The sequence below is a fragment of the Galeopterus variegatus genome, unplaced genomic scaffold (assembly GCF_000696425.1).
Source record: "Galeopterus variegatus unplaced genomic scaffold, G_variegatus-3.0.2 Scaffold494, whole genome shotgun sequence".
NCBI classification, from domain to species: Eukaryota; Metazoa; Chordata; class Mammalia; order Dermoptera; family Cynocephalidae; genus Galeopterus; species Galeopterus variegatus.
Genome location: NW_007726605.1, coordinates 922,617 through 935,826, shown reverse-complemented (window position 1 = coordinate 935,826; position 13,210 = coordinate 922,617). Strand labels below are relative to the sequence as shown.

The window sequence follows — 13,210 nt, the reverse complement described above, 5'->3', positions numbered from 1 at the left end:
ATAGGGCTACAATTACACTAATCCAGATGAGGGACAGTATTGAGGGAGCCCAGGATGACAGCAACAGAAGTGGTGAACATGATCATGATCGCCTCCTGAATATATTTCAGTATTATTCTCTGATAGATTGGATGTGAGCATGAGAAAAATAAAGTCCAAAATGACTTGATGGAATAGACTATTCCAAAGGAGTAGACTATTAAGAGCTGAACTGAGCTAGAGACAGTGCTGAGCTGTCTGGTATCAGAGCAGTTGACTAAGACTACAGACCAAAATGAAGGTAACAATCAAGCTTCTAATCACTGCAGAAGCATAGCAAGTGGCTAAGCAGGGGAAAGTGCTGGTTCCCCAATGTTTCATTCCACCCCACGGAATGGCTCCAGGCAAGTTTCAGGAGGATCAGCACAGACTTGAGGATCATCTTACTGCTGAGGGAGCCTCAAATAAAACCCTTTCATTTTATGGACCCAGGGGCCCAGGAGAGGAGAGAGTCTGAGCTAGGAGTTAAAAATTACTCAGTACTGAGTCAAAGTGTAGAAAAATGTCTTTAAGGTTTCCTCCCATTTCCACAATAAGGCGGCCTCAGTAGAGGTGCCAAGGGAAGGCCTGACCTAGGGGAACCCTAGACAGAAAGGCCTCTGAATGAAGGCTCCTGAGCTAGGAGTGCGGATACGAGTAAGAACATGAGCAGCCAAGGGGCCTGAGTCCTTGACTGCAGCTCCCTGCACAGTGCAGCTCCCTGCACAGGGACTGCCGTGTACTGGCTATGCCCTACACATGCTGGGGAAGAGCAGATTTTCTCCATGAAGCCTGCCAGGTAAAGCCTGTGTAGTTGCCTATGGCCAGGCCTGAAAGATCATACACAGGTTTTTGGCCAGGAGACGGACTCCACATTGACATAAACTAATGTATAGTAGACTGTAAGTTATCAAGATTTTTTCAGAGAAGATGAAGAATTCAGTTCTGGATATGCTGTACCTCATTTTCTGAATCTGTCAGCTTAAGCCAAACTATGATGTAATAACAAACAACTCAAAAATCTCAGTAGTTTGTAAAACTTAACTTCTTCTCATAGTACAAATCCATATACTTCCTGAACTTATTATTTGTTTTTTGTTTCTTAGTCTATTATTGCTTTCCTCATATTCAAAGATACTTTTATTCAAGAAGATCCAAAAAGTATTTTTACATCATTTTAGAGTGGCATGATGTCTTCTCCATTTAGTAAAGGTACTATCAACACTGTCAACTGAACTAAACCTTAACACCTAGATACCATGGTGAGATTCCCTATGCCCCCAACATCCCACTCTCTAGAAGTATCATAGGTAACTGAGAAATACAACATTTTATAGAGACAAAAACAGTAATGTGAAAGGTTGGAGACAAGGTTGGTCCCTACACTGATCCCCAAAATACGATTAAATTGTGGGCCATTTTAAGACTTTGACCTTGGAAAGATTTGTAATTTTCAACATCTTTAACCAACTAAGAGTCTTGCAATTGAAAGTTATAGACAGCCAAATCCAAACTCCATTAAATCAAAAACAGAATTTATTTTCTTCACTGGTTACAAAGTTTGGATATAGGATTAGCTTCAGGCACAGCAGGATTGGAGGGCCTCATGGTATAGTGGTTGGACTAATAAAAACTAGCAGCAGCAGCAACACCATGCTGTCTTTATTTTCAAATTAGTTCTCCCTTGCATATTTGCAAGATGACCGACCACAAGAACTTCAGATCTCACATCTCTATAATCTCAAGGCCAGTAGAAGAGAGGCCTTTTCTTCTCAACAGTAAGTAGGACAATAGTCTTGATGCTGGCTTCAGTGTCACAGAATGTGCCTCTACCTGGTCAAACCGCTCTGTCTGGAAAGATAGCTTAAGCCAATTAATTATCTTCCTTTCCTGGAGCTGCAAAATTTAGCCACCAAAAACACATGTATGGACAGTAGGGAGGCAAATTTGCCAAAAGAGATGTGGAATTCAGAATTTATAAGTCCGAAAACATGTTATTTGGCAAATATCACCAAATGTTTTTTATCCATTAAGCAAGGGGTTTATACTGGATGATTTCAGTATCTCTTGTAAGTCAATGTTTTTTGCAAGTCCCTAATTCATTTCATGTTGTAAGTCTCTGGGACTTTACAGATAGAACTCATGGGACCATGAGGACCCTGGTGAAACTGAGAACACTATACAAACACAAGGTTAGACATCATAATAAGGATAAACCAGTCTCTCTGAGATTTTTTTGTTTTTATTTTTTTTTTCCATTTAGAAGCTAACCTGCAAGTCTTTCATTCTTATGACAAATTATGATAAATTAGCCTTGATTTTTATGAATGTATAAGATTACTTCAAAAAGTTCATGAGATTTGTATTACCTTTCAATTCCATTTTTCCATGAACTTTCTGAAGTACTCTTATGTACTATTAATGCATTCACAACACCTATGTGTTGATTTTAATTCTTTTTCTATGTAGGAGTTTTTCTATATGGAATTTGTTAATAAATGTGTATCAAAGGTACTATTAAATTTGTGAAACAAATAAATACATGGTGTTGCTTCTTAATAAAGTTACCTTTAATTTAATTTTATATTTTAAACTTGCTATTTATAACTTATGACTTGAAATGGACAGTTAATATTTATTATATTCCTTCAAGTGCACATTTTTATTATGATGTTACCACACATTTTTCTTATTTAGATTAGTACAGCATTATGTATTGCTTTTTCAAGCCGTCATGCTGATTTTTCAAGGGCTAACACCAACTTTCATTCCCTTCTGCTTTGGCAATAGACAACAGAGGAAAATAATTATCACCTTCAAAATAAGGATACTAATTCTTGACCTATATATTACAACTGTGACTGGAAGTGTTTGTGCTTAATGAAACTTAATACAATAAAATGCTTACATTTTCAAATAATGTGGTTCACTATTATGACATTTAAAACTTATGAAGGCAATTAAAATGGTTAATAGCAGACATATCTATACTATTGGGACAAAATTAATGTGCTGATATGCAATGAAAAGGTCATAGGTTTATGGTGATTTTAAACTTCTGAATTTAAGAACTTTAACCATTACTTATCACTTTAACTTGTTAAAAATTTGACATATGAACCTTAACCATATAATAAAGTATTTGCTTTCAGCTATCTCGTGTTTCCTTTTCATGTACTAAGAGTGACTAGTTAGCTTTTGGGTTTTTGTATTTTTGTTTGTTTTTTATTTTGTTTTTAGCCACACCAGTTGATTAGTGGTCATTAAGGTGGTCTAAGCAAGTCCTGTTCATGATTTCTTCCTCCCACCTTCATCGTGTTTCCTGATGGAGAGAGCATTTGCCCAGCCACATTTACTTTGTCCCTGTCCAAGTATTGTCCATCTCTTGAGCATGCCCATTATACACCTTTCCCACTAACAAATGTTTAGTGTTATCTCTAACTTAGGTTACATGTTCAGAGAAAGGTCAGCTTATTATCGCATTGTGAGTGATGGTAGACAAGTTAAGGGACTAGAGTGCATTCAGTGAGATAAGATACAGTGACAGAGAACTGGCAGGTAAATGAAATCACTTTTTAGTACTCCAGGGGCATGGATTCTACAGAGTTTCTATCCTCTGAAAACAGAATGTACATGTGGATTCATGAATTTTAAATCACAGGCATAGTCTGCCATGAAATAGCTTACCCATATATCCATTTTATATATTAAAGAAATATCAAGACATCTAATACACACAGGAGAGAAGAGCTTTTTATAATATTAAGATAATCCATAGATATGCAAATGACACTCAGGTTATACATTTCTGTTCTTATCTATTGTGAACAAATAAAGCATTTCCAATTGAAAATGTTGATTTTGATGAATTAACACCCGAGTTTCACAGAGAAATATCTCAGCTATATGACTAAATTTCTAACTTTAATTATTTTTTAATATGGTAGATGTACATGATTTTATGAAAATAATTATACTAATGAACTCAAATGAAGAAGTGGTATAGGTATTTTTCTAAGCCCATATTGTCTAATATGTGGCTATTGAGCACTTGAAATGTTGCTAGTTCAAATTGAAATGTGCTGTAAGTGTAAATATACACCTGATTTAGAAGTACAAAATTAATGTTAACTATCTCACTAATCATTTTTATACTGATCCTATGTTGAAAAGATAATGTTTTGAATATTTTGGGTTAAGTAAAATATGTTATAGTAATTAATTTCAACTGTTTCTCTCTACTCTTTTAGATATGGCTGCTAGAAATTTTTGCATTCCATGTAGGGCTTATATTTCTATTGGATCACAATGTTCTAAGCAATACAGCATAACATTAGCATATTGAAAATTACTTTTTTTCCCACTCAAATCTCTGTAAATCATGGTCTTTGTATTAAAAATGCTCTCATATAGCTAGAACCATTATAATGTACTTTCATAAAGAAATAGAGAAATGAATTTTCCTCTATTGTACAATTTCATAACTGACACTGAAATCTTTTTCTCTGTAACTATTCCATGCATTAGGAATGTCTGATGCAAAGCATAAATCTGCACAGTTGTACATTTTGTTATGATCCATTTTGACATTCCCAATTACATTTTGGAAACCTTAGCTGCAATGTCCCCAGCAATCTTTTCAACCAGCTGAGTAAATTTTGCTAAACTCAACCAAGGTATTGAACATGATTTATTTATTTAACTATTAACTCTAATTTCTTCAGCATGCCCAAAAGTTGAACTTGCACCAAAATCTATTTGCTATCTTATTATTAAACAGCACAGAGTCGAAGACCTCACTTTCAGAAACACTGGGCTCCTGTGGTTTCTTCCTGTGGCAAAGAGAGTGTGTGAAACTATTAATTTTTGTTCAGCAAGTATTGGTGTGAAAACTGATCTTTTTATAAGCACTAGCGAAATGAAGAAAGTAACCTTTTGCCATTTCCATTATCAATCCCAGCTTTTTTGTCTAATACTTAAACTTGGCCAAAACCTTGAGCAAAATCAAATTTTTTTCTAAACTTACTTGCCAAATTTTTTTCAGAAGCTAAACTTTTTTTCCATGTACCACTTTCATCAAAATAAGGAACAACCAAATGTCAAACAATCTGTTTCTATTCTAAGAAGACTTCTATCTAGATGGTGTTTGCAGTACTCAAATATAGAACACATTTTTTGAATATCAAGTGAGGTATAGCTAAGAGACCTAAAACTCCACTGCATAAAATTTCTTTCACACATTATTTTTTAATCTATAGCCACAATGAAAATAAGAGATCAAAATGAAAGAATTTATTGTTCAAGAATGTGTTCTGACAGAGAGTAAAGACACTATTGTCCAACTGCATGGAATAAACTTGCAGGCACTTGCCTTACCCCAGTATAACTCCAATTAAAAGGAGCTTTACAAGTTTCTAAGGAGATTTAAAAAATTGATAGTAGTAGAAAGATATCTAGATAAGGCTAAGTTTAAATCTATTTTTAAAACTATCATTCTCAAAAATCAAGTTTTTGTGCATGTCAATTCTACACTCTGAAGTCTATGTATAAAAGCCAAGATAATTGTGTAGGTTAATGTCCAAACCTTTTCATAGTGTCACATCAGGAACTAGACTTGTTTGAAAACAGTCCTATTCAAAAAACTAATTCTGTAGTGATTATCTTTTGAGTGTACCAATGAATTCTCCAAAACAACTTTTTTTTTTTAAAATCATAAAGTTTAACATAATGCCCAATCAATTTAAAAATTTAATGTTTACAATTAATAATAAAATACAGTCTCCGGCCTTTATTATATCATTATATTATTATTATTAAAATTATGTTTGCAATGGAGGTAGTGCATAACATAGTACAAACATGTGTAAAGACAGACTGGGTAAGATGTTTTGTTTTTAATTTTCTTAATAAGAAATAGGACATTTCTCATTTGCTTTTGTTAACTCAGACTGGCTACTCTCATACTGCATAAACCAATAAAAGATCTCAAAGACTAGAAAGAGAAGGAGGTGATACACTTGGCTGTATTCGTCCTCTTTTTAGCAATTCTACAGCATTGTTGTGGAAGTCAATTCAGCTGCAGGCAGTTAGGAAGTCAGCTTTTACCGCGTACTTACTGCACACTCACACCCTTCAGGAAAAACTGAGACCACCTGCGGAGCAGAGCAGGAAAGTACCTGGGAGCAAGTGAAGAAGCAAACAGAAACCAATTAACTTAATAAGGCAAAGTTTTCTGGAGGATGTTGCATTTTGAACCCCACTGTTCTGATTTTTCCTTTACTATTTGGCCCTCTAAGCTGTCATGTTTTTTCTACAAAAGAAACCTGACTAATTTTACTTGTTAAATTTGCTAGTTTAATTTCCTAGTTTTTTAGCATTTTGTCTCAAATTTTAATGTATCCTTGTATATTTTATGTTGTTGAAGTGTACTTATCTGGTTCTTCTCAAATAACTGTATCTACTGAGCAAAATAATGATTATTTTATTTCTATTATTTCACACAAAAAGCTTTCTATATATAATTTTGTGATTATTTTATATAATCTTGTTTTTTCTTTTTTACCTTTAAGTATATGATTAATGCTGTCATCCACTCATTTCAATGGACACGGTCAAGATTTGTTACTGTAAGTGTTTCAGAAAATACAAAAATATTTTTTTTTAAGAACACATAGGAAATAGCGACAAAAAAATAAAGCAACGTACAGTTCATGGTGGAGGGTGGGGTGGACTGCTACAGAGGAACAGAGAAGTAATGGACCAAATAAACTACTCTTATCTAAAAACATTTTTAAAAGAAACTAATAAAAATATTTTCTATGTTCTATAAAAGAGAATGCAAAAGACATGCAACAAATTAAGTCAAAAAAGAATCTGTTGAACTGAAAATCAAGGAGAACAATATTTATATACATTTGAGATAATAAGTACCAGGCTATAAACTGTAGGCAACTTAAATAGTAAGATGCCAGAAAGTTAAAAAAAAAAACCAGGAAAAATATGTAATAAAATACTAAAAATATAGTAATTATTGGGAGGAAAACTTTTCCTCCACCAATTTAGCTAATGTATTAGTCTGTTTTGTGTTGCTATAACAGAATATCTGAGACTCGGTGATTTATAAAGAAAAATGAAATGTATTGCTTACAGTTTCTGAGGCTGGGAAGTCCAAAGTCCATCTGGTGTGGCAACAGCGACCCAAGGGTCTCACATGGCAAGATGGCAGAAGCAGAGAGAGAGAAAGACAGACTGTCCTCTTCTTTTAAAGCCCTCAGAACCAGGCCCCTGACCACCATTTTTAATCTATTCGCCACTGCACGGTCCTACAATCCAACCACCTCTTTAAGGCTCCACCTTTCAATTATCATAATAGGATTTCCCACCCTCTTAACAGTCACAGTGGGGGCTAACTTTCAAATACATAAAACTTGGGGGACACAATTCAAGCTTCAGGGAGTTTTGGGGGGACATAATTCAATCTGCTGTAGGTAGGAAGTGTGAGGGGTGAGGGCTAACAGCAGATAGATTAACAGGAGAAAAGTTTTAATTTGCATGCACATGGGAATACTCAGTAAGGAATAAATCTGCAAATAGCCATAGGTAAGTGTTTATGTATCAGTTTAACAAAAGTGTGGAAATATCAGGTAGAGAGTGAAGGGGGAAGAAAATTTGTGTATTTATTAAGACCCCTTTCCAAAAGACGTAGTACAGTGTTTTGACCCAGCAGAAGAGGTTCCTCATGTCAGCACTCTAAAAACAGAAGTCAAAGGTGTTGACAGAGAAGCACCTTTTTCTAATTCACCCCCTGGGCCCCTATGGGCTAATGAAGGTCCTGTTGGAAGAAGCAGAGCCAGGAATTGAATCCCGGACTGGCTGCCTCTAGAGCTGGAATAGCTAAGGACCCTGCTGAAGCTGGGAGACTCATTCTTGTTCTGCAGGGGTGCTCAGCGCATTGTCCCCCTACCTTGATCTTGGACTTTCCAGCCTCCAGAACTGTGAAAAATTAATTTCTGTTGACTGTAAGCCCCCTATTTATAGTATTTTGTTATAGTAGCCTGAACAAACTAAGACAACATATATTTGGAAAAATAGATAAAAAGAGGTCTATACTGGATATATCCAGGCAAAAATTTTATAACATAGGACAAAATCTACATATTTTTTAGACTTTTTGATGATAGCAAATGCCAAAAAGTATTAGTGCAACTTTCAGAGAGCATGGAGAAATAAGATTCTGTGCCCAATTAACTTGTATTCCTCATAGGAAAGCAACAGCAAGCCTTTTCCAAGCTTATTAAAAAATATACCATACCACCTCTTTTGACTTCTGGGATTTCCCCATGTCATTTTTTTGTCTTAATCCACACTTTGGTGATAATACGCCTATGTTCTTTTCAAAAGCAAATTCTGATCTCATCATATCCCTGGTTAAAATACCTCTGTGACTTCCTATTTTTCTCGGGGTGTGATTTTTTGACAGGGCTAACAATGTACAATGTACTACATGTTCTGCTCCCACCCATCCACCTCTGTAGCCCCATTCCCTGCACACTCTGTATTGGGTCACTGGTGGGGTTCTCTCTTTCCTTTCTAACCATCCTTTATATTTACCTAGTTAACTCCTATTTTTTTTTTTTCAGAGAATGTCTATTTTTTGCCAGTTCTGTGCTGTTTAATCACTATAGCTTTTCACCATGCAAATTTGTATGTTAAAAAGGTAGGTACTGGAAAAGTTTAATTGAAAGATATTAGGAATCTATCCATGAACTTTTTGAAGTATCCTTGTATTTCTAGTATCTGTGAGGTTAGTTCCCTCCTCGTAACTTTTCTTTTAATACTTGTTTAGTATTTTTATGTTCAGATGAAATTAAACATTATTTAATTAAAATTATAGCACTACAAAATAATTTCAGTTGGTTTGTGAACATAGTGATTTATACAACAATTTTGATAATATATTTTTTAAAAATACTGACTCTTCTTATAAAAAATAAAGTATTACTTTCCATTTTTTCACATATTTCTATGTGTTTCTTCTCATTTCTTATATAGTATGTATTGAGTAGCCATTCCTTATTTAGGACAAGCTATTGATTTTTATATGCTAACTTACAATCAGTAACTATCTTTTCTCATTTTATTTTTTTAAAGGAAATTCCTTTGTGTTATTCAGCTTTACCATCATGCCATAGGCAAACAAAGGTAACTGATTCTACCTTTTCTTTTAAATGTTGGTATCTATTAAACTAATCAGCTTTTTTTTTTTTTTTTTGAGTTAATAACATGGTTGCCTTGTATTTATAGATTTCATAATATTGAACCATCCATGCATGTCTGTTGTAATCTACTTTGTCATGGTATGTTACTCTACAAATGTGCTGTGGAATTCTATTTATAAAGTTTTATTGAATAATTTTCCAATGACATTCGTAAATATCAGTAGTCTACTTAGATAGATAGCTATTTTGTTGTGTTATCTTTGGCAGATTTTTCTCTCAGTGTTGTGATAGCTTTATAAAAAGGAAGTTGAAAGCTTTTTTTTTTCTTTTTATGAAATGTATTCCTTGAAGGTTTCCAAGAATTTATCTAGTGAATTATGTGAGTTTATTCTTTGGCAGGTAGCTTTTTGACAGCTTTCTAAGTTTTTAACATGATTTTCTTAGATTTGCTAGATTTTCTACAGTAATTTTGCTAATGTGGGAGACACTAATGTTTGACACTTTAATCAGTATTTTCAACATAATATTCTTCCTCATTCTAACAATCTCAATTTTGTTTAAAAATTCACACTTCCCCAGACTCAAAGAACATTCCGTTGGCAGCACTCTACTATCGTAATACTGATAAGGATAATTTACCCTCAGTTTTGCTGGTGACCACCCACAAAGTGATAACTACAGAAAAGACAAGAATGGTCAAGAAAGAGCAGTCATTTCTCATTTGGAGGGGGTAATATGTGCTCTATCACCCTGAGGGCCAAGTTCTTCTTAAGAACCTAATCCAGGAACCAAATGAAAAAAGGATTTCCTGGCTATGTCAAATGTATTTAGCATGGGGCTAATACCACCTAACAGGGCTGAGGTTAAACAATTGTCAGCCATAGCACAGAATGAAAAAGCAGAGTCTTTAGAAGGATTGCACACAATCACTGTGCAAATAAGCAATGATTCCCAGAGAAGGTTTTGGACCCAGGTCCACATTGATATGGACTTTCATGGCTTGAAGGTTGGCCATCTGTACCTTAAATCTCATAATAATCCAGGGATACTGTCAATGGAAAATTTGGCCAAGGCCAAAGATTTCTTCTGTCAGCTTGGGATGTTAGACTGGACTTACCAGGGAACAGGTGGCCAGAGAAGGCTGAATTGAGTCTTGAGTTTGCCCAGTTTTTCTCCGGGGAGCTCCTGATGAATATGTCTTCTTTGTTAGCAATGATGGCTAATGCAAAAAAATTTCAAGAAGCCATAGCAAGTCATGAAAGACAATCTCAAAACTGGTATTGCCTATTAATTCTCCAAACAATATTCCCCCTGGCATACATCAAAATTATCATCAATAGTGAGGCCACCCAAACTCCCAGGACAAGCAAGTCATCTTGGCTCTTGATTAAGTGTGAATCCAAACTGAATATAAAGGTTCTATTGGACCCTAAGGGACAACAGGGTCCCAAATTTCACGATCTCTTATAAATCAATGGAGCAATTACAATATTTACTAGGGTTAGATTGCAGTTCACAGCAGGCGTCTCCCTCAGAGACAGTCCTACTTTCAGCACCTCCCCATGGTATTTACCTGAGGCAGGGACTGATCCCCAAACAATCATCCAGGTCTCTAAAGTATACTCTTCCAACAGACAATTGTCAATTTACCACATTGGCTGTAGTTTGAGCTCCAAAAAATAAACACTGGCAGACTCTGTTGGACACAGGTACTCAAATCTCGCTAATTACAGGAGGCACTCATGCTTTAAAGCCCCTCTCCTTCTTTAAGAGGTGCCACTCTTAGGAGGAGAATCAATTAAAGGGGTAATTACTTGCTACTAATGTCCCAGTTTTACTTAAAGATGTTTCTGTCCTGGTTGTTTTCCCCCTATCCACCCCACTATGCTTTTTCCCATTATTGGAATGGACCTCCTCAGTCAGCAAGTAACCTCCTGGAACAAGCCTAGAGCTTTTATGTTATTGGGGGTGTCACTCAATGGAGACCAGTTAACCTTCCTCTACCACAATAGATGGTAAATACACCAAGAGAACTGGCTAAGACAAGGCACTGAAGGATTACGGCCTGTCATAGCTTAGTTAAAGAGGAGTACTGATTCCTATCATCTCATCTTTCAGTTCCATATGTTTAAAGCCACCACTGATGAGTGGAGGCTAAGTATAGACTACAGAGAATTAAACCAATCTGTTCCTTTCATTAGAGCATCCACCTCTACCTGATGTACTTGCATTAAAGGATGATATTCAACATTAAAATTTGTAGATATATATCACTACTTTTCAAAGGTAACACATTATGTAATTAACTTTACTGAAGTATGATTTATATATAATAAAAAATAGACCCATTTAAAAAAATAAATAAGAACAATATTCAAAAGAACATGAGTAAATAGTTTGGAGTTATAAACTTAGCTAACATTTTCCATTCAATAAAAATTTCTCAGGAGAGTCAACCACAACCCACCTTCCCCTTTGAGAGTCAATAGTCCACCTTTTTCTGTTGCCTATGGGGTATTTAAATATCCCTGAAATTGCATGCAGACCTTGCTGATAAGACCCAGGCACCAGTCCCACACTCCCACCAAAAACGTCATTTTGGCAATTTATCAATAGCATCCTCTTCACTGGGCCTGACCAAGATTCTGTCAGCACTATTAATCATTTAAATGATTTGGCCCATTGGCTTAATCCTGCCCATTGGTTTTTGGGTTTAAACAAAGGAATTTGGATTAATGCTGGAATTAGTATCTTATGTATTTTGTGGGTATTTGTAGTGATTAAACTGTTATGTTCCATGTTCCAATGGACTCATTGAGCTGAAGTAATTCTGACTCTTCTTCATCAGAACATGCTTGCTTCTACCGTTGACTCTGATTCATTGATTTTTTCTGATTCTTTTTAATAATTAAAAGGGGGGAAATGTAGAGGGTTAAAAATCTTGATTTTCATTGATTTTTAGACAGGGCTCTTTAGCTAAAAAGCTTATGGGACAAAAGTCCTTAGCTAGGGAGGCAATGGCCTACAGCTAGTGGGCAAAAACCCATCTAATCAATTCTAATCAAGTATATTTTGATTCTCAGTTGATTTTTTAATATAGGGCTTTTAGATAATGCATTCATGAGACAGAAGTCCTTGGTTAGGAGGCAATGGCCTACAGCTAATGGGCGAAGGCCCATCTAATCAATTCTAATCACTGTTTAGGGATGGGACATACTGATTGTTGTTAAAAGATGTTGAAAAAATTGCTATAGGGAAAAATGTGAAAAGATGTTTGCTAAGGGCAAGCTGTTTGTTGGTGGAAACTTTAGAGACAATTATACTTAGATTTAATCATAAGAATGCAACTCTTGCTTAAATCATTTAAGGAGAGGTTATATTAAAGATTAGATAATGATCAGTTTGATCAACTTAGCTTTTCACAAATTGTACTTTGGAATGTCATGTTGTTAATTTAAATGATGTTACTAGTTTCTATTATTTAAGCTATGCTTAGATAACTTTTGTCACGTTGCCCATGTCTTTGGGTTCTCTTGAAATGATCGAATCAACTGATGCTTCTTGTGAAATTCCATGTCTTTACAATAAAAACAGAAGCTAACTTTGAATTGGGGCTGTACCCAGTTTCTCCTTCTGACAGAGGAGTCGTTGAAGTGCAGTACCTTCGGGCTTCTCATTGCATTCACGTTGCTTTGAGTAATCTTTTTTGCATCTCCATTACACAACGAGAAGTGTAACACAAAGCTGACCATCACCACCTGTGCCCAAGATGCGATGGCCAGATCAATACTGGCAGCATGGCAGCATGCCCATTACCACAAATTGCAATTATTCCCCATGTCCTCCACCAGTTAAGACTTCCCTCTCCCTCCTGCTTTTCCCTATCCCACTTTGCAACCATAGGTGTGCTCTCTCCCTCTGCAAGTCCAATGCATGACTGTGGCCTTTGTTTCTTTCCTTCTTTCTCTCTTAGT

At 35.5% G+C, this 13,210-nt stretch overlaps 1 long non-coding RNA gene across 1 annotated transcript; it reads right to left on the bottom strand.

Annotated features, from left to right (window-relative positions):
• Positions 1-4,690: 4,690 nt before the first annotated feature.
• LOC103587849 lies at positions 4,691-6,636 on the bottom strand. Its single transcript, XR_550259.1, has 3 exons — positions 6,581-6,636; positions 6,135-6,194; positions 4,691-4,850 (listed from the first exon to the last, which is right to left on the bottom strand). It is a non-coding gene; the product is annotated as an uncharacterized LOC103587849 (long non-coding RNA).
• Between the last annotated feature and the right edge of the window lie 6,574 nt (positions 6,637-13,210).